The sequence below is a fragment of the Sciurus carolinensis genome, chromosome 11, assembly GCF_902686445.1.
Source record: "Sciurus carolinensis chromosome 11, mSciCar1.2, whole genome shotgun sequence".
NCBI classification, from domain to species: domain Eukaryota; kingdom Metazoa; phylum Chordata; class Mammalia; order Rodentia; family Sciuridae; genus Sciurus; species Sciurus carolinensis.
In genome coordinates, this window is record NC_062223.1 from 80,228,690 (window position 1) to 80,247,738 (window position 19,049).

A 19,049-nucleotide genomic window follows, 5' to 3' on the forward strand; every position below is an offset into this window, starting at 1 on the left:
ATATTTTATTTCTGTGCCTGACTTATTTGCCTTAGCATGATATCTTCCAGGTTCATCTATGTTGTTACAACTGGTAGAATTTCCTTCTTTTTAAGGTTGAATAATATTTCCCTGTATATATACATATACTGTATAGCATATTTTCTTTATATATCCATTCACTTATGGACACTTAAATTGAGTCTATTTCTTAGAATTTGTGAATAATGCTGCAGTACAATAAACATGGGTGAGAATTGCAATTTTGGAGAGGTATAATAACTTGCCTGTGGCCACATTAGGAATTGGTAATCTCACAAACCTGAGTTCCATATCCAAGTACCAACTATTGGAAGATGGTAGTATTTACTATTTAGGATTTAACACTCTAGTGTCTGTGGTCAAATTCTGGATTTGTTGCTATTTACTGCCATCCTACCTGCCTAAGTGTCTCTTGAAATTATTGGCCCTTTTGTTGAAGAAAATCTAGTCAGTTGAGTTTTTAAATCATGCTTTCAAATCATGTTTTCTCCAGGACCCACCACAGAACCTGACATAGAACAGATATTTTCTCAAAAAGTAAACAGTCAAGACACTATTATAGGCACTGCATGGATTACAAAGATTATTGATGTGTTGGTCTAGATCTGTGGTTTCTTCAAATGCTCATGTGTTAGACATTGCAAGAAAGTTTATAGGTAAAATGGTTGAGTTATGAGAGCCTTAACCTAGTCAATGCATTAATCTGCTTGAATAGATTAACTGAATAGTGACTATAGGCAGGCAGGGTGTAACTGGATGGGGTTGGTTACTAGGAGCATGCCTTTGGGGTATATATTTCATTCCTGGTGAGCAGAGCTCTCTCTCTCTCTCTCTGCTTCCTGATCGCCATGTTCTGAGTTGCTTTCCTCCTCCACATCCTTCTGCCAGGATGTTCTGTCTTACCTCGGGCCCAAAGCAATGCAGTTGGTCATCTATGGACTGAGACCTCTGAAATCATGAGCCCCAAAATAACCTTTTCTGCCAGGCACGGTTGCATATGCCTGTAATCACAGTGACTTAGGAAGCCAAGGCAGGAGGATTGCAGGTCGGAAGCTAAAAAGCTAAGCTCAGCAGTTTAGCAAGGTCCTAAGCAACTTAGTAAGACCCTATCTGAAAAAATAAATAAATAAATAAAAAGGACTGTGGATGTAGTTCAGTAGTAAAGTACCCTGGGTTTCAGTTCCCAGGACCAAAATAATAAGAACAAGAATAAGCTTTTCTTCCTCTAAATTGTTCTTGCCAGGTCTTTTGGTCATGACAACAAAAAAGTTGACTGTACATTGATTTATTACCTTTACCGGTAAGGAATTTACAGGTAAGGAGAAATTGTCGGGTGTTTAAATAATCATAATATCAGAAGGAATGTGCCAATCTCCCCATTTTAAACAAAAATATCTTTTTTTCTGCTCAGATAATTTATTTATGGAACTTAATAACCTGTAACAGTTTCCTAGTATCTACCAGGCACTATTTTAAGTGCTTGCTGATGAGTTAATGAAGAAAACCACCTCCTAATGCCCTACCTTTATGGAGCTTACATTCTGCCATGGGAAAGAAGATACATAGGTCAGTGATGAATTTAATAAATTGAGTAGATGATAGGAGATAGAAATGCCGGAAAAATAATAATTGGAGAGATAATATAAGGGAAACTTAAAACTGAAGGCCAGCTGTCAGTTTAAATCCTGCCCATTAACATGTGTGTCTTGCTGCCTCTGGAGTTAAGTGCTTTGACTTCCCAGGTTACTTTAGGGTCATATCAGGTCACTGTTTGCACAGAGAAACAAAAATATCTGTATAAAATCAAAGAGGAGGGAGAGAATAATTCAGTTGCAAGTATCCACTAAGATTCTCTTGATGTTATTTGAGAGGATCTTAAAGGAAAGGTAATGTTTTTAGGATGGAAGATGGGATGGAATATCATTTTAGGCAGAGAGAATAACAGGAAATAGGCATTGAAGAAGAAGAGATTGGGGTGTGTTCAAGGGATGGCAAGTGTCTGGGTACAACTGGAGCTTAGGTTATATGGGGTGGGAGAAAGAGTGGGGCAAGGGGCAGGTGATGTCAGACCTTAAAGGTCACTGAAGTAGGACAATTTCAGACTGTCTTGCATTTGTTCATGTACTTCCAGTAACGACCCTTGATTTTCACTTAAGGATCTGTTCCACTTGTTCTCAGTCCATGCTGGTTGGGCAAGGCAGCCGCATACTACCACCACATGCAGTCTGCATCCAGACAAACCAACACTTGGCATATCACTGATGACACATATCCATATCAGACTAACCAAAGCCACCAAAGCTCAATTTTTCCTACAACTTTTGCTTAAGATATATGGAAAATCCCTTTCCCCTCAGATTTGGACCTAGGAGTGTGTGGGATAGAGCTACAGAGGCTATCTTGCCACTATGAAGGCATTACATGACCAAGAGAGGGATTGAAAACAAAGAAGGCAGCTAGGGAATGTAGTTTAGTGATAGAATGCTTGCTTAGCAAGTGTGAGGCCCTGGGTTCAATTCCCGGTAACCCCATCCACACACACACATTAATTAATTAATTAAAAGAAAGAGGAAAAAAAGAAAGAAAGCTGAGAGTTGGACAGAGAGAACTACCAGTCATAGTGAAACCATTACTTTCCCGAACTTTTCCAGTATTTAAGGTGATGAACTCCTGCTGCTTATTTTTTTCTTAAGCAAGTTTGTGTAGCATTTTCTGTCACTTGCAACCCAGAGATTTGAAAAACTCAGAACTTTTATTTTTATTTCCTGGAGGTGACATATTTAATGAAGGGATTTATGTAGGTGGTAACATGATCCTTTCATCTTTTGTCAAACTCACTCTGGCTTCTGGGTGGAGACAAAACCTCAGAAACTAGATGGACGAAGGTTTGAACACAATATGGGTCATTTATTAACCCTGTGATATCAGGAAGTGTATCCATCAGGATTCTATTTGAGAAACACAACCCCTACTATATATGTGTGTATGTATATATTACAAGGAATTGGCTCTTGTGCTTCTGGGGGCTGACAAGTCAATTCTGAAATCTGTAGGCCAGGCTCAGGCTAGAATCTCCTGAGCAGGAGCTGAAGCAGAAGTCCACAAGCGAATTTCTTCCTCCTCAAGGAAACCTCAGTTTTGCTCTTGAATCTTTTAGTGGTTTGGATGAAACCCAGATTATTGAGGATAATGTTCTTTACTTAAAGACACTTGATTATAGATGTTTACCACATGTACAAACTACTTTCACAGCAACACCTAGATTAATGTTTGATTAAATACCTGGGCACAGGAGTCTAGTAAGGTTGGTATGTAAAACTAGCCATCACTTAATTTCTTTAAGTCTTGGTTCCCTCAAATATTAAAACTGAGGTACTGATTCTTACCTCATCTATGAAAATGTCAGTACAGCAGAACTTTACATAGAAGAGAGCATAGTGTTTAATATGTGATAGCAGCTCTGTTTACAGAAATTAGTAAGAATGCCTTTGTAAAAGTTTAGAAGAGCAAGTTTTGGTTTAGATAAAAATACTTTCTTTTTTTGATTTAGTATTTTAAAAGTAAAAGTCAAAAGTCATATATTTATTTTATTTCGAAATGTGTTTTACTATGTTGCCCAGGCTAGCTCTGAACTCCTTGACTCAAGTGATCCTTCTGCCTCAGTTTCTGAGTAGCTACAGGCATGCATCACCATGCCTGGCAAATAAATGTAATATAAACCAAGATAGTTCAAATTGGTAGTTAACGAAAAGTTAATCTCTCTCTTAGTCTAGACTATTTCCTCAGAAACAATCATTATTGATAGTTTCCTACCATCTATACACACACACACACACACACACACACATATATGTATATATACACATATACACACACACTGTGTCAACTTTTTGTCATCATGACCAAAATACCTGACAAGAATAACTTATAAGAAAAAAAAACTTATTTTGGGCTCATGGTTTCAGAGGCTCAGTCCATATTCAGCCAACTCCATTGCTTTGGGCACTTAGGCCCAAACACCATGGTAGAAGGACAGCAGTGGAGGAAAACTGCCTACCTCATGGCTGCCAGGAAGCAGAAAGAATGGAATGGGCCACATGGAAGATGAATCCTTTCATCCAGGACACTCCCCCAGCGATCTACCTCCTCTAGTCATGCCTCACCTGCCTACGGTTACCACCTAGTTAGTTCATTCAAATTATGATGAACTGATTAGGTTATAGCTCTCATAATATAATCATTCTGCCTCTGAATATTCCTGCATTAACACGGGAGTTTTGGGGGGACACCTTATAGCCAAACAATAGTATTCTGTCCCTGGCCTCCAAAAGTTCATGTCCATCTCATAATGAAAAATGCATGTAGTCCATTTATAAGAATCTCCATAGTCTTAATCCAGCATTGCCCAAGAGTTCAAGTTCAAAATCTACTCTAAGACTCAAGGCAAACTCTTGGCTATAAAACCTTGTAAAGATCAAAAACAAATTACATATATCCAGTATACACTGGCACAGAATAAACATTGCCATTCCAAAAGGGAGGAATAGGGTCATAGAAACAAGGGATGGGACCAAAACAAGACCAAAATTCAGTCAGGCAAATATTTCCTATAATTTTATGTATGATATCTGGGACACATGTTGGCCAGATGTGAACTCCAAAGGGTTTGGGCATCCTGATTCCTACAGCCTTGCCAGTTGCAGCTCATATGGCTTCTCTCTGCCTGGCTCTGTCTGCAGCCAACAGCTTTCCTCAGTATTAGTGCCATGTTACTGGCATTGCTTAATCTTGGAGATCTCCACTGCAGCTTTATCTTCCTTTTCATAGCATCATATATCATACCTATAAGGATTTTGACCCTGTTATACTTTGCCTGGTCTCCCAGGCCTTCCTTTGAAATCTTGGTGGAAGACTCCATGATCCTTAACTTCAGCATCCTGCATTTCTGCAGAACTAGCACCTTGTGGATGACACCAAGTTCTGCCACCAGTTCAAGCAGTAGCTGGGTCCCCTGGGACTAGGGGTGCAGTGGCCTCTAAATGCCTGGGTAGCTGAACACAGTGAAACAACTTCCTAGATTTGCCCCCATGATCTCTTCTCAAAGGAATTTTTACATTTCTCCCCTTGAGTCTTCAATGGGTGTGGTCTTTCCAATTCCTGAGATGACCTCCAAACATCTTTTATATTATCTCTGGGCAGAGTATTTAATATCTCTTTAGTGACTTTAATCTCTTCTACAACCACACCTTCCTTGGCTCCAATTTCATTCACATTTCTGGCCAAACTGAAATTTTTAAAAATTCTTCTACTCTGGATTCTCACAGTGAAACTGGCTAAAAACCCATAGCAATATCCATGTCACACTCGAATGTTGTGCTGCTTTGGAATTTCCTCTGCCAAGTTAATTAGTCCATCACCTTTAAATTCATTAAATTTACTCATGTAGTCTCACTGCCTCAACAGTCTCAGAACATGGGAAAAATGTAGACAAGTTCTTTGCCAGAGTATAACTTGAATGGTCTTTAGTCCAATTCACAATAGGCTCCTTGTTCCCTTCTGAAACCTTATGAACACAGTCTTTACTGTCCACATTCTTCTTGGCATTCTGGTCTTCTGAGCTCCCACCAGAATCCCCCATTAATCTCTGGTTACAACATTCTAAGACTTCTTTAGTCTGCATTTCCAAACTTTTCTGAACTCTTCTTGAAAACCAGTTCCAAAGGTTTCTGAGCCACATGGTACGGTTAGTCCTAGCAGCGACCCCATTTTAAGTATCGATTTCTTTTAGTCAGCTTTTCGTGTCCATGGCCTTATAAGAACTACTTAGAGGAGGAAAAGCTTATTTTGGGGTTATGGTTTTAGAGGTTTCATACCATGGTTGGCTGACTCCATTGCTTTGGGCTTGAGCAATGGCAGAGGGGCATGGCAGAAGAGCCCCACTTTGCAGATGGTGGCCAAGAGGCAGAGAGAGAGAGAGAGAGAGAGAGAGAGAGAGAGAGAGAGAGAGAGAGAGAGAGAGAGAGAGTAAAGGAAGAGTCAGAGGAGCAAGCAAATCCCAAGGGCACACCCCAACAATCCATCTCCTCCAGCCACTCTCCACATTCCCAGTTGTCACCCAGTTAATTCATTCAAATTAGGATGAACTGTTTAGGTAATGGCTCTAATAATCTTATCATTTTACATCTGAACATTCCTGCATTAACACAGGAACTTTTGGGGACACCTTATATCCAAACCATCACCCACACACACACACACACCAAAAAACAAAAAAAACAAAAAAAAACAAAAAAAACAAAACAAAAAAACCCTTTTATTACATTCAAGTTTTAGCTCCTTCCTTCCTTCCTTCCTTCCTTCCTTCCTTCCTTCCTCCCTTCCTCCCTTGCTGTGGAATTGAACCCAGGACTTTGCCAGGCGAGTACCCTAAAACTGAGTTACATTCCCAACTCCTTGTTTATTTTTTAAATGTAACAGTATATCTTAGAGAATGTTTCATTTCAGTACATGTGAATCTATTTCTTTTTTAAAATGGCTACATCATTCTATTGTATGACTAAACAGTAATATATTTGGTAAGTCCCCAACTGATGATCATTTAGGTTACTAACATTTTTTGCTATTATATATAACACAGCAAACATCTTTGTACATATGTCTTTGTACAGTGTGTAAGAATACTGGTAAGATAAATTTCTAGAACTGGAAAGTGCTGCATTAAAGGCTTGCACATTTGAAAAGTCAATAGTGCCAATTTGTCTTTCAAACAGATTGCATTAGTTTATTTCCCACCAATAGTATATGAGTGCTTGTTTCCCCACTTCCTCTACCACTCTTGCTTTCCTTTAAAGTACCAAAATGCACTTTAAAAATGGGCATCATAATGATCCTTACTCTGGGCAAGAGCTACAGTGTTGTTGGGTTTTATCTTTCTGATAGCAGAGCTGGGCCTTCTGCTTGTCCTGTGGTCTCTGCTGTGAGGGCTTGGGGTAGGTGACCTGACCACAGCACTTAACCAGAATAGCTTCAAGTCATAGGTAAAAGGGTAAGCCAGACGCAGGCCAGTGTCCTGCCTGATGATGGAAATGCAAACAAGCCAAGTTCTATAATAGAACAGAGAGCCATTGTCGGGAAACCACAAATTGCTGACTTGCTCCTGCAAACAATCAATATTCAGAAGTTGAGAGGAGGAATTCTAAAGATGTACTCTACAAAAGGGGCTGACTTGGGGAGGACTTGTTTTTAGGAAAAAAACCAACACCAGAAGCCTTTGTGATACTTCCTAGAGTGCCACTGAGCAGGCCCTGTAGTCTTTTTGCCACTCCTGTGATGATTCCAGCACCCTGGGCTATCAGAGCTAGAGAAGATCTGGAAAATTACCTTACAAGAGTCGAGGTAAAGAGTGAAGGGAGTTCTAAGAAGCAAGTGCTCACTTTCAGTGGGACAACACAGAGCAAGAGTCAGTAGTATATCTGGCTCAAATCCTGACATAGTCATTCATTTGCTAGCTCTCTGACCTTGCACATGTTGCTTCACTTCTCTTAGCCTGTTTCTTCATCTATAGAATGCAGATAATAATGTAACTTAGAGGCTGCTTTTGCTAAAAACATTGACTTCTATTTGGCTGTACAAATGTAAAAAACTTGGCATCTCTGCATCCATTTTGCATCTGTCTCCTTTGATCTGAGTCAGTCACCTTGGATTCCAGGCACAATGGAATCTGATTAATAAATATCTTGTGATGATTCCAGACTATACCCCAGGGCTGGGGATCTAGCTCAGTGGCTATCATGCTTGCCTAGCATGCTCCAGGCCCTGGGTTCAATCCTGAGAACCACAAAAATGAGACAAAAACCAAAGCAAACACACAGAAAGAAAAAACACTCTAGGCAACAATCACTTTCTTATGGCTTCAGATGAGACCCTGCATGACCAGTCCAGAGATAATGTCAACCAACCCACCATTTAACTGAGTCTACTTTTAGTCCCCCTTGTCTATATAATCTGGGAACTTATGTCGGTACTCTTAAAGACAGGGCAGGAAACATGATTCCCTTTGTCTTTCTGGTATAGCTATACTGATTAAAGTACCTTTTCTTCTTTTCACTATTACTTTTTCCTTTGTTTTTTGGTATAAGTGACTTGTTGGGACCCCTAGAGATGGACTTCTGGCCTAGGACTCTGGTAACAATAACACCTATCTCAGATGGTCATTGTGAGAATCAACTGAATGATTATGGAATTGGAAATAACTTAGCACAATGCCTGGATCTTTGTAATGGCCTGATGAATTGTTGTTATTAGTATCAGTATTAATAACAATAGGGGCTCAGAAATGTAACTAGGAGTTGAGGTGCCTGAAAGAAGAACAGTTGGAATGAAATTTTGAATAAAATTGGGAAGATTTGGCACATTGCAATGAATGAAGTTTATGTGCAAAGGTTCTCTTTTACTTTCCTTTGCCTGACCAGCAAACATTGCTAGGGCCTCAGCAGTAGACCACTGAGAAAAGGAAGTCGGGGTATATGTAGGCTAGGATCCCACTGTAGAACCTGCCCAGTAGTCCTGAAGTCCTAGTTTGAATGGTATTTACAATGACACTGGCATTTAGAGTTTAGTGTGCGTATATGGTACTGGGGATTGACTATGGTGGTACTCTGCCTCTGAGCTACATCCCTAGCCTTTTAAAAAAATTTTATTTTGAGATGGTCTTGCACCCTGGCGTCAAACTTGCGATACCTCAACCTCTTGAGTAACTGGAATTACAGGTGTGTGCCACCATGCCTGGAAGATGTTTAGAATTTATATTGGAGTGTAGGGCCTATTGGTGGCAGGAGTTTCTGTGCAGTGGAAATATTTGCCCTCAATAGGAGTCCCCTTTGAGAACAGTATGAAGAAGTACCATATATTGACATCTTGTACTTGGCTCATAATACTTATTGATACCACAGGAGAAAGTGCTGGATATGTCCCTTTAAGATCAGTGGGGTATATTTCGATCAAATTGTCTATGCCTCAAAAATGCCCTCTCCCAATCATCCATTGCAACATGACACAGTCTTCTCCTAGTCTTCATTGCCATGAAGTTAAAGAATGAATGTGTATGTCCTTTCAACATTCATATGTTAAAACCTTCATCTCCAAAGTAAAGGTATTTGAAGTGCTCACTTTGGCAGCTATACTAAAATTGGAATGATACAGAGAAGATTAGCATGGTCCCTTTGCAAATATGACATGGAATTCCTGAAGTGTTCCATATATTGAAAAGAAAAGGTATTTGGAGATGTGGACCTTGGGAGATAATTAGGTCATGAGAATGAGCCCATAGGATAGGATTAGTGAATCAGTTATCTGAAAACCTGGAAGCAGGTGCTGTCCAGATACTGGATCTGTCAGTACCTTGATCTTAGACTTCTAGTCTGCAGAATTGTGAGAAATGAATGCATACTGCTTAAGCCGCCCAGTCTATGGTATTTTCAACACAGCAGCCTAAACTGATTAGGACAACATTTATCATCCCATAGAAGAAAGTGTACTGCTAGGTGTGGTAGAGGCTGCCTGTAATCCCAGAAACTTGGGAGACTGAGGCAGAAAGATTGTAAATTTGAGGTTAGCCTCAGCAACTTAGTGAGACCCTCAGCAATTTAGCAAGACCATGTCTCAAAATAAACATAAAAAGAACTGGAGATGTAGCTCAGTGGTAAAGTGTCCCTGTCCCCCCACTGCCCCCAACAAAAAGAAGAAGAAAGTACATGGAGGTAGTCCACGGCATAGCACTCCATGATGTAAGTGACCCAGGATCCTCCTTTACTGTAGCTCCACTATCATCAGCATGTGATCTTCATATCATGGTCCCTGATATCTCTTCTTGCCACATGTCTATTATTCCAGCAAGTAGAAAGGTGGGAGGGATGAAGAGGGCACATTCCCACACTTTAGGGACATGTTCCAGAAGTTACCACTTCTTCAGTAATAAGGTTATACCTCGCAGGAAAGGGGCTGAGAAATGTGGACTTTCTTTTGGGTGATCTAGTGCCTGGTTAAAATTTTTGTGTTTCTATTACTGAAGAAAATAGGGGAAAATAGATCAGAACTAAGGATCATCAATTATTTTCAGGGACTGCATATCTGAGACCAGAGGCCAAGTTCATGTCCTGTGGGAGGACAAGTCTCTCTTTTAAGGGATAATGATTCTCTGTGACAATTGTGAGAGAAGAATACGAGAGGACATCAATGTGCAAGATATGCCTGAGATAGAAAAGTGAAAGGCCAGATATCTCTCTGGGTCTCTTTCTGGGGTTGGGATTCTGAGCAGGCTACATGGACTGTGCAGGACTTTTGAGTGAGGGTGGGAAGTGGCCTCTGAAACAGACATAGCATGGGGTGGGCGGAGGGTCTTCCCACAGTGTGCTCCAGGCAGAAGAGGGCTAGACCTTCCTTTGCAAAGATATTCTAACTTGTGTTGTTCTTGCTGTTTCTTTCCATTTGGCCATCCCTCCCTAGGGAAAGTTGTGTTGACTATGAGTCTGGAGTCTGAGATTACAACTGTGCCATGTGGAGTTATGAGGAATAGAGGGCTTATCTGCCTACTTTTGAATGCTGGCTCTATCAGGGCAATTCCCTTTTCTGTTATGCAATTACTGCATGATGATGAAGAGCACGTACCTGTATGAATTGGTTCTGTGTTCCACTTTGCTGTCTTTCCTCCCTCAAGAAGGCCCGGCATCCTTATTCTGGGGCAAATACTTAGAGGCAGGGTACACCTCCAATTTAGCATTGAATCCCCAATGCCAGATAACAGTGATTGAATTGAATCAACAAACATACAAAACTCTTCATCATCTAATTCCAGTGCGCATATATACACACACACGCACATATATATATATATACACATATGTATACATATGTATACATATATATACACGTGTATCTATACTATGTGTGTGCGTGTGCATGTGCACTTGTGCATGCTGGGGATTGATTTTGGAATTGATTGGATGCTATATACATCCTCTACCACTGAGCTACACCTCCAACTGCAGAATACTTTTTTTTTTTAGCTTATTTTCTCTGTCTAGTCTCTAGTTAGTCTTGAGCCTAGTCTAATTATGTAAGATCATTATCATTTATTAAATGTTTAACAGTTATGCTTTTTCATGCATTTATTCATTTACTCCTCTCAGAATCTTATCAGGTAAGTATATTTATTATCACTGTTTGTCTGATGAGAAATTAGGCCCAGAGAGGTAAAATAACTTGCTGAAGGTCGCATAGCCAGCAAGTGGTGGAGCCAGGACTAGAAGCCAGGCAGTCTGCCCAGACCCTTAGCCATTCCCAGCATTCCTCTCCAGTTGCAGAGTTGGCTTTGCTCTTTAAGTAGTGGAACCTTTGCTTTCCTGAAATGTCCTTCCTCAATTTCTGACTCTAGCTACCTCATTTGTCCTTTAAAATCCAGTTTAGAGGTTGCCTCCCTGGTCCCACCCACCTCTCCAACCAGAGAAGGGAGGTTGCCATCTCTGTTTTGTTCTCTTTACAAGTTGCTCACAACCTTGGACTAGGAGCTGCTCTTAAATGGATCTGACACTGAGCTTGTGCCTTGGAATCCCCAGTACAGGGCCTGCATGTGGAAGGTCCTTTGTGTTTGTAATGAGTAACGGATCCCACTGCTTCACAGGCTAGGAAACAAATCCAGAGAGGCAGAGGACCTGTTCACATCACACAGCAAGTGAAAGAAAGAGCCAAAACTGGACCCAAGGACTCCTGATTCCCAATTCTGCTGTCTGTCACACCATTTGGTCCGGGCATGGAATATTTGGAAAAACCTTCATGCATCTTTGAGCCTTTCTTAATTCTTTCGTACTTTTCATCCCAAAGAGGACTTCTTTGAGAGTGCTGGTGGGAGAATGAGCTTTGGCAATCTTGTCTGCAAGTCATGAGGCAACAGGAAAAAACAGACAAACAATCCTGGTGTGTATTTTGCTGACCCAGTCTTCAAAAACAGCAGAACAAAACACTCCAAACTCAAGTTGGGGCTCAGGCCAGCAGGGCACTAAGTCAACTTGGACAGAATTCACTAAATGGATCGTCCTCCCTCTTTCTTAAAATGGTGGAGCCTTGAGACAGGAAGTGTTTTCTAGTTTACCTGGATTTTCTTTAAAGCAAAGCAAAAAACATAACAAATTTTACAAATTTATTGAGGATTAAAAAAGTAAACAAACTCCAGGCACATCTTCTCTTGCTCTACCATGCAACTAAATGACTCCTCTGTGTCTCAGAACCTTGGGTACAAAATCCTCCCTCAGTCTCTTCCTAGATATACTGCTGTGTCTCTGCCGCTTCGCTGTGTTAGTTTGGAGGGTTGCTGTAACAAGCACCTCAGACCGGGTGGCTTAAAGAACAGAAATTAATTTTCTCACAGTTCTGGAGGCTGGAGTCTGAGATCAAGGTGTTGACAGGTTTGGTTTCTCCTAAGGGCCTCTCTCCTTGGCTTGGAGATGGCCAGCTTTGTGGCCCTGGCTATTTTTCCTATCAGTGAAATAAGGGACAGTGAGTTTAGAAGAAAGTGAGCCTCCAGGGTCAAAATAGCCAGGGGAAACAGTGCACGGAATTGCAGTGACATTGCCCCAGCTGGTCAATGCTGGATTTCATTTCATCTAAGAAAATTTTAAGACATAATCTTATTTTATGTTCAACCACATAAGAATAAAGCCTGGAGATTATAAGATGCTATTGCCCAGCCAGGTGGCACACACCTGTAATCGCAGTGACTGAGGCTGAAGCAGGAGGGTCACAAATTCAAGGACAGCCTCAGCAACTTTTTGACAGTTTCAAAAAATAAAAAAGGACCGGGAATGTAGCTCAGTAGTAAATCACCCCTGGAGTCAATCCCAATGCCCAAAACACAAAAACAAAAACAAAAACTATTCATTGTTAAGTCTCATCCTGATTTCAGAGATTCTGGAATCTGAAAAAAAATGTGTCTTGGGATTGATGAAAGATCTTGTTTCTTGGCTTTTGGCAGAAAGATCTACTGAAGGCGGAACCATTTGGCTGGGGCCTCAGATTGTGGCTGCTGCTGAATATCAGATGGACGCAGAGTAGTGAAGCATCATCCTAACGGGGGCTCATCATTGGCAGAACTAGCTAAACCCATGGCTGGAAAACAGATTCAAAAAGCTGCTTAGGTCCCACTTGGGCATTTGGTAGACCTTGCAAGATGATTCCATGGTTTTGGGCTCTTGTTCCAAAGCTGCTACTCACCATCCAAGGTGTTGAAAGAAGATGGACTCCAACAGGTAAAGAGAACTGTGCACCACAAGGTAGTGTATGGGAGAAAGAGGGCTGGGAGTCAGGGATCCTGGGCCTGCCTGGCTTTGGTTCCTCCCTCCCTGGCTGTAGACTGGGTAAGTCCCATCACCTCTCTGAATCTGTTCCCTCATGAGTAAAGCTGTGGAACTTAGCCAGTTATTCAACAAAAAAGCTGTGGACCTCTCAGCTGAGGACAGTGTGCTAAGTGCTGGGATAGAGAGGTCCCTGCTTTGAGAGCTCTGACCAGGTTGGAGAGGAGAGAGCAGAAAGGAGGCTTCCAGGTACTCTGCAGGTGTTTTCTCCTCCTATTCTTATCATTACTGCCTGGTAATACTGGTAGGTAATGCAGATATTTTTTAGAAATATTCTTTTTTAATTGTTGATGGGCCTTTATTTTTATTTATATACAGTGAGAAGCATTGAACCCAGTGTCTCACACATGCTAGGCAAGCGCTCTACCACTCAGCCACAACCCCAGCCCAATACAGGTATTTTTATCCCCACTTCCTGCATGAAGTCATTGAGATAGAGAGAGATGCTACTTCTTGCTAAGGTTGTGTGGCAAGATGGGGTCTGGATCTGCTCTACTAGACTCAAAGCCAGTTTTCTTCCTTCTCTTTCCTTTCTTTTTTCTTTTCCAGTATTGAGGATTGAACTCAGGGGTGCTCTGCCACTGAGCTACATCTTTTTATTTTTTGTTTTGAGAGAGGGTCTTACTAAGTTGCTGAGGTTGGCCTTGAACTTGCAGTCCTCCTGCCTTGGCTTCCCTAGTTGCTGGGATTACAGGTGTGTGTCACCATATCTGGTTATTCTTTTTCCTCTCCACCTTTGATGGTCAGTCACTTTTTTTTTTTTTTTTCCTAGCACAACATTCTCAGATTCTGTGCCAAAAAATAGCTGATGAATGTCACATTATGGTAGTAGTCTCCCATTCTTTTAGTACTGGGGATTGAACCCAGGGGTAATTTACTACTGAACTACATCCTCAGCTTTTTAAAAAATTTTTGAGACAGTCTTGCTAATGTGCCCAGACTGGCCTCAAACTTGCAGTCCTCCTGTCTCAGCCACCTAAGTTGCTGAGATTACAGGTGTGTGCCACCATGCTTGGCTTGTGTGGTAGTCCTCCTCTCTTAGCAGCCAAACAAGGGAGAACTTCTGCTCAGGAAGGAGGGGGAGGCTTAGCTCATCTACCCTGGTTTCTTTCCTAAGGAGGTGAGGGCACCTTGTTTCAGTGGAGTAATATACCCCCTCATGACACTTTCTGAGTGTGCTCATGGGAGCATCAGTAGTGTGACCTGCCATCTGAGTGACTCCATTTTGCCTCATCACTTAACCCCAGTAGAATGTAATACAATCCAGCATTTCACACTGGAAAATACAGAAATCATAGCATTGCTCTGTCACTGAGCATAATGTTTATGTCAGGTTCTTGCCACAAGATATAAAGGTGGTAGAAGGCCAGTCCCATGCCTGAAGTCCCTGTCACAGCCCCATTGTGGATCTTCTGGTCTCTGTAGGCATGTCTACACATGGTTACTAAGATCATCTGTCTGTCTAACTCTGGCTTGAATAGACTTCTGGCTGACAGAATGGAACTCTACCATGCTGCATTTGACCAAGGAAGCTTTTGGGCCCAGAACAGTGAGGGACTTGCTCAAGGTTACCTGAAGTAACAGTAGAAAAACCTGGATTGGAGTCTTAACATTTGGAAGACTAGTTCTGTCCTTGGCCTCATAATTGAGTAGAAATAATCCTGAAGGAGAATTCAGACTGGGTTCTTGCCTGAGTGTGGAGACTTAATTTAAATTAAATGATACTTAGTTCAATTTAATATTAGCCAAGGACATACTGTATTCCAGGCACTATACTTACATGCAGTATGACAACAGGCAAGTCATTTTACCTTCCTGAACCTTAGTTTTCTTCATCTATGAAATAAAGTACTTTCTGTGTGGCTTCTTTCATAGCCCTATTGAGGGGATTAAATGGGGAAAAGGACTCTGTTTGGAGCCACTGTAGCATTGGCCACCATATTGGAATTTGTTCTTCTCTCTCTCTCTCTCTCTCTCTCTCTCTCTCTCTCTCTCTCTCTCAATTTTTCAGTACTGGACATTGAACCCAGGACCTTGTGCATGCTAGACAAGCACCCTACCACTGAACTATATCTATCCCCAGCTCCTCTGTTTCTCTTCTCTACCATTTTCCCCAAAGGAGGAAAGTACAGGGTTCATCTGTGATTTCACATAGCATAACTCTGGGCTGGCATTGGCAGGTGCTTAACAGAGTTTGTAAATGTCTTAGTTTGTACAGGTTGCTATAATAAAATACAATAAATTGAGTACCTTATAAATGATGATGAGGATGATGAAGAGGAGATCAAACCCAGGGCCTTGTGCATACTAGGTAAGTGCTCTACCTCTGAGCTAAACCCCTTTCCTCTTAACAATAGAAACTTATTTCTCACAGTTCTGGAGGTCTAAGATGAAGGCACAAACAGATCTGGTATTTGGTGAGAAACTGTGTATTAGTCAGCTTTCCATCACTTTAATGAAATACTGGATGCAGGCTACTTTGAAGTAAAAAGAGGTTTATTTTCGTTCATGGTTCTGGAGGTTCAGGTTCACTGATTTGGGTGTCTAGTGAAAATGGTGCATCATGGCAGGAGTGCATGTCAGTGCAAGGGCTCACATCTCAAGCCAAGAAGCAGAGAAAAAGGGAGGGAGAGATGGTGGTCCCATAATTCCCTTCAAGGACATGACATGACCTTGGGATCTCTCATTAGACATACTCTTAAAGGCTCCACTCCCACCAATGGTACTACCCCTGGGCACCAGGTCTTTAACATGAACCTTTGGAGAACATTCAGCCTCCAAGCCATAGAAGCTTATTTCCCGGCTCATTTGAGATCTTCTTTTCGCTGTATCTGCTCTGCTCTCCTGGGAGAACACTAGTCGTACTCATGTGGGCTCCACTCTCAACCTAATCACCTTCCAAAGTGCCCATTTTCAAACATCATCATATTGGGAGTTAGGTTTCAACATATGGATTTTAAGAGGACACAAATCTTCAGTCTACAGAATGTTTAATGAGATCTGCTTCCGAGCCCTAAGACAATGTGAGCTAGAAGGCACTGGGAGACCGGAGGAGGAAGGACTTGGTTTGAGGGTAGGTGGAGGGCGAGGACAGTGTCCACTGCGGATGGAAAGGATGTGAGTCACTAAGGGGAGAGGGTGTGACACTAAGTAATGGGAGTGGCTTGAATAAAGGTCAAGAGATAGAAATCCTCTATGCAAGAGACCAGAGAGTAGGCAAGTAGAATAGCAAAAAAAAACAGAGACAAAAAGTCATTATCATGATTGTGATGATTATTTCCAACACTTGGTATTTCCTGTACTCCAGGTGCTGTTCAAACGCTGTAGAGTATTACCTTATGGAAACCTTACAACAACTTTTTTGGGGTGGGTAGTGTTGTGTCTTGCAGACAAGGAAACTGAGAGGTTAAAAACTTGCCTAGGTTTGCCTAGCCATTAAGTGGCAAGGTTGGAATCGGATCCCAGGCAGCCTGACTCCAGAATCTACGCTGTCTTTAACCTACTTTAGTAGGCTCACACCCACCATAAAGAGCTAAGAACTTTGGTTTTTTTCTTGAGCAAGGTTTTTGAGCAAGAGAGGACATGATGGGACTAGAAACATTTTACTTGTCAGGTGGCAAGGGTCCCAAACTTATATTGAGCCCCTTCTGTGTGCTGGGCACTTGGGGTATGAAGAACATGGCGGAGCTCCTCCTCTTGCAAGCGTGCAGTTCAGTGACAGAGCTGGAGGTGTGCTGGAACTGTTGCACTCTGGTCTCCAGAGCCCATTATACACCTCTCTTTCCAACTTATCAGTGACATCATATTGGTGGTCTGAAACCAACCCTAGTGAGCATACTTACACCATGGAAATTAGTCAATGCTGCAAATCCCCACAGAGCTGATTCTTGAGCATTTACTGTACAGCACTGCCTATGAACAGCTGCAATCTGATAATAACAGTCTTCCTCAGGTATGGGGCGGCATATGGGGTGGGGACTGATTCTGTTTCATGAAGCCAAGAAGGCAAATCTTAAGCAGTGTTGAAGGATGAGCAGATGTTTGCTACGAAGATGAGGTAGTAATAGGCAGCCAGCCAGAAGTGTGAAATGGCACCATGTATTCTATGGTTCTCTAAAGGTGACTATGGTGTGAAGGAGCGAGGTGACCTGAAGTTACCAAAGTGGGTTTATTATGCAAATTCAAGACAAGATTTATAAAGTGAACTAACGGGAGTTGGGGAGAGAGTACCCTTTGTTCTTTAGCTGGCCTGATCCCTAGAGGATTTCAAATGTGGCTTGACTGGGCTTTTACCCAACTCCCAGTAAAAGGAAATCTAGACTTCGGCGGGGCGGGGAGCTGGCATAAAGAAGAGAATGGGCTAGAACACTCTAAGGCTGTCAGCTAACTGGAATATACTGACAAAGGTTTTGAAATGCCCTGTGTATTGGTGGAGCAGCAGGGCCAGATCCACTAGGCTGAGGTACACTGCTCATGGTCATCGGAGCCAGGCAGCACTGCCTCAAAACTTGTTTGTCAACCCTCTTCGGGGTTGGCTGCTATGGGTGCTCAGGGATCTTCTGGCTTCCATGGGTCAATTTTCTCCTCAGGGGTCCCTTTGGTCCCTGTACCCCAAACTGGGCAAGCGTGTTACCAGACAGCTTCTACAGCTTTGCCTATGCCACATTGTCCCAAATGTTCTGAAGGAGACTGAGGGCACTGGGCTGTCTGGGCAGATGGAGCTGCCAGAGTCAGGACCCCGCAGGGCCTGGAAACCATCCTCAGCCCCTCCCTTTGATGGGCCTGTTATCAAGGTTGTTTTGTTCTGGGAAATGATCACGGGGCCTCGTTTCCCTGCCAACCGCCTGCATCAGTCCTGAGCCCCCGGGACACAGGCAGACACAGATGGTCAGTGTGAAGAGACTGCAATCCAGGAAAGGGATGGGCTGGTGCTCTGGCCACAGCTGATCTCAACCAAGCCCTTACTCACAACAGACTGTTTCTGGAATAATTTGCAAAAGGAAACTAGAATTAGGGTGAATAAATGGGCAGTTACACAGATGCTACGAGTTAGGCCACACCATGGTTTATAGAGCAGGGTGGCGGTATCCTGGGCTGCAGAGCTGTGCTGAGCACTGAGGTGTGGGTCGGGGGGATGATGGACACCCCGCACAGGGAGCTCTGGCCCAAAGGCAGAATAGGATTGTGAGACTTGATCCTTCCTAAAAGGCCAAAGGGCTGTGTCTGGTCCCGAAAGTGCGAGGTGAGGTCAGAGTGGTACTGAGGTGGCAGCCGTTGCTGGCCTTCAAGCATGCAAAGGCCCTGCTGGGGGTGGGTGTCATGGGTGGTCCTGCCGAGGTGCCTCAGAGGTCCCTCTGGCACACTGCTGACCGTCGCTCTGCCTCTGGTCTATACCTGGGGCAGGAAGAGAAACGCTGAGCTGACGTGTGTCTGGGGTTGCCCTGTCAGGTGGAATGAAGCCCCGCAATATAAAACCTAAACTGAGCCGGATGAGGCCACTGGCCTGTCGAGGCAGCGAGGGGCTCACTCCCAGTCCCCACTCACCTCAACCCCCTCATCTACGGCGTGGCACATCTGCACTGCTTTGTGTCCCCTCATTCACACATTTTTGCTAAGCAGATGGCT

The 19,049-nt window shown here is 42.6% G+C and overlaps 1 non-coding gene across 1 annotated transcript; it reads left to right on the forward strand.

Annotated features, from left to right (window-relative positions):
* The first annotated feature begins 9,181 nt into the window (after positions 1–9,181).
* On the forward strand, positions 9,182–9,284 carry LOC124960902 (U6 spliceosomal RNA). The gene has a single exon (XR_007104213.1). It is a non-coding gene; the product is annotated as a U6 spliceosomal RNA (small nuclear RNA).
* The last annotated feature ends 9,765 nt before the right edge of the window (positions 9,285–19,049 follow it).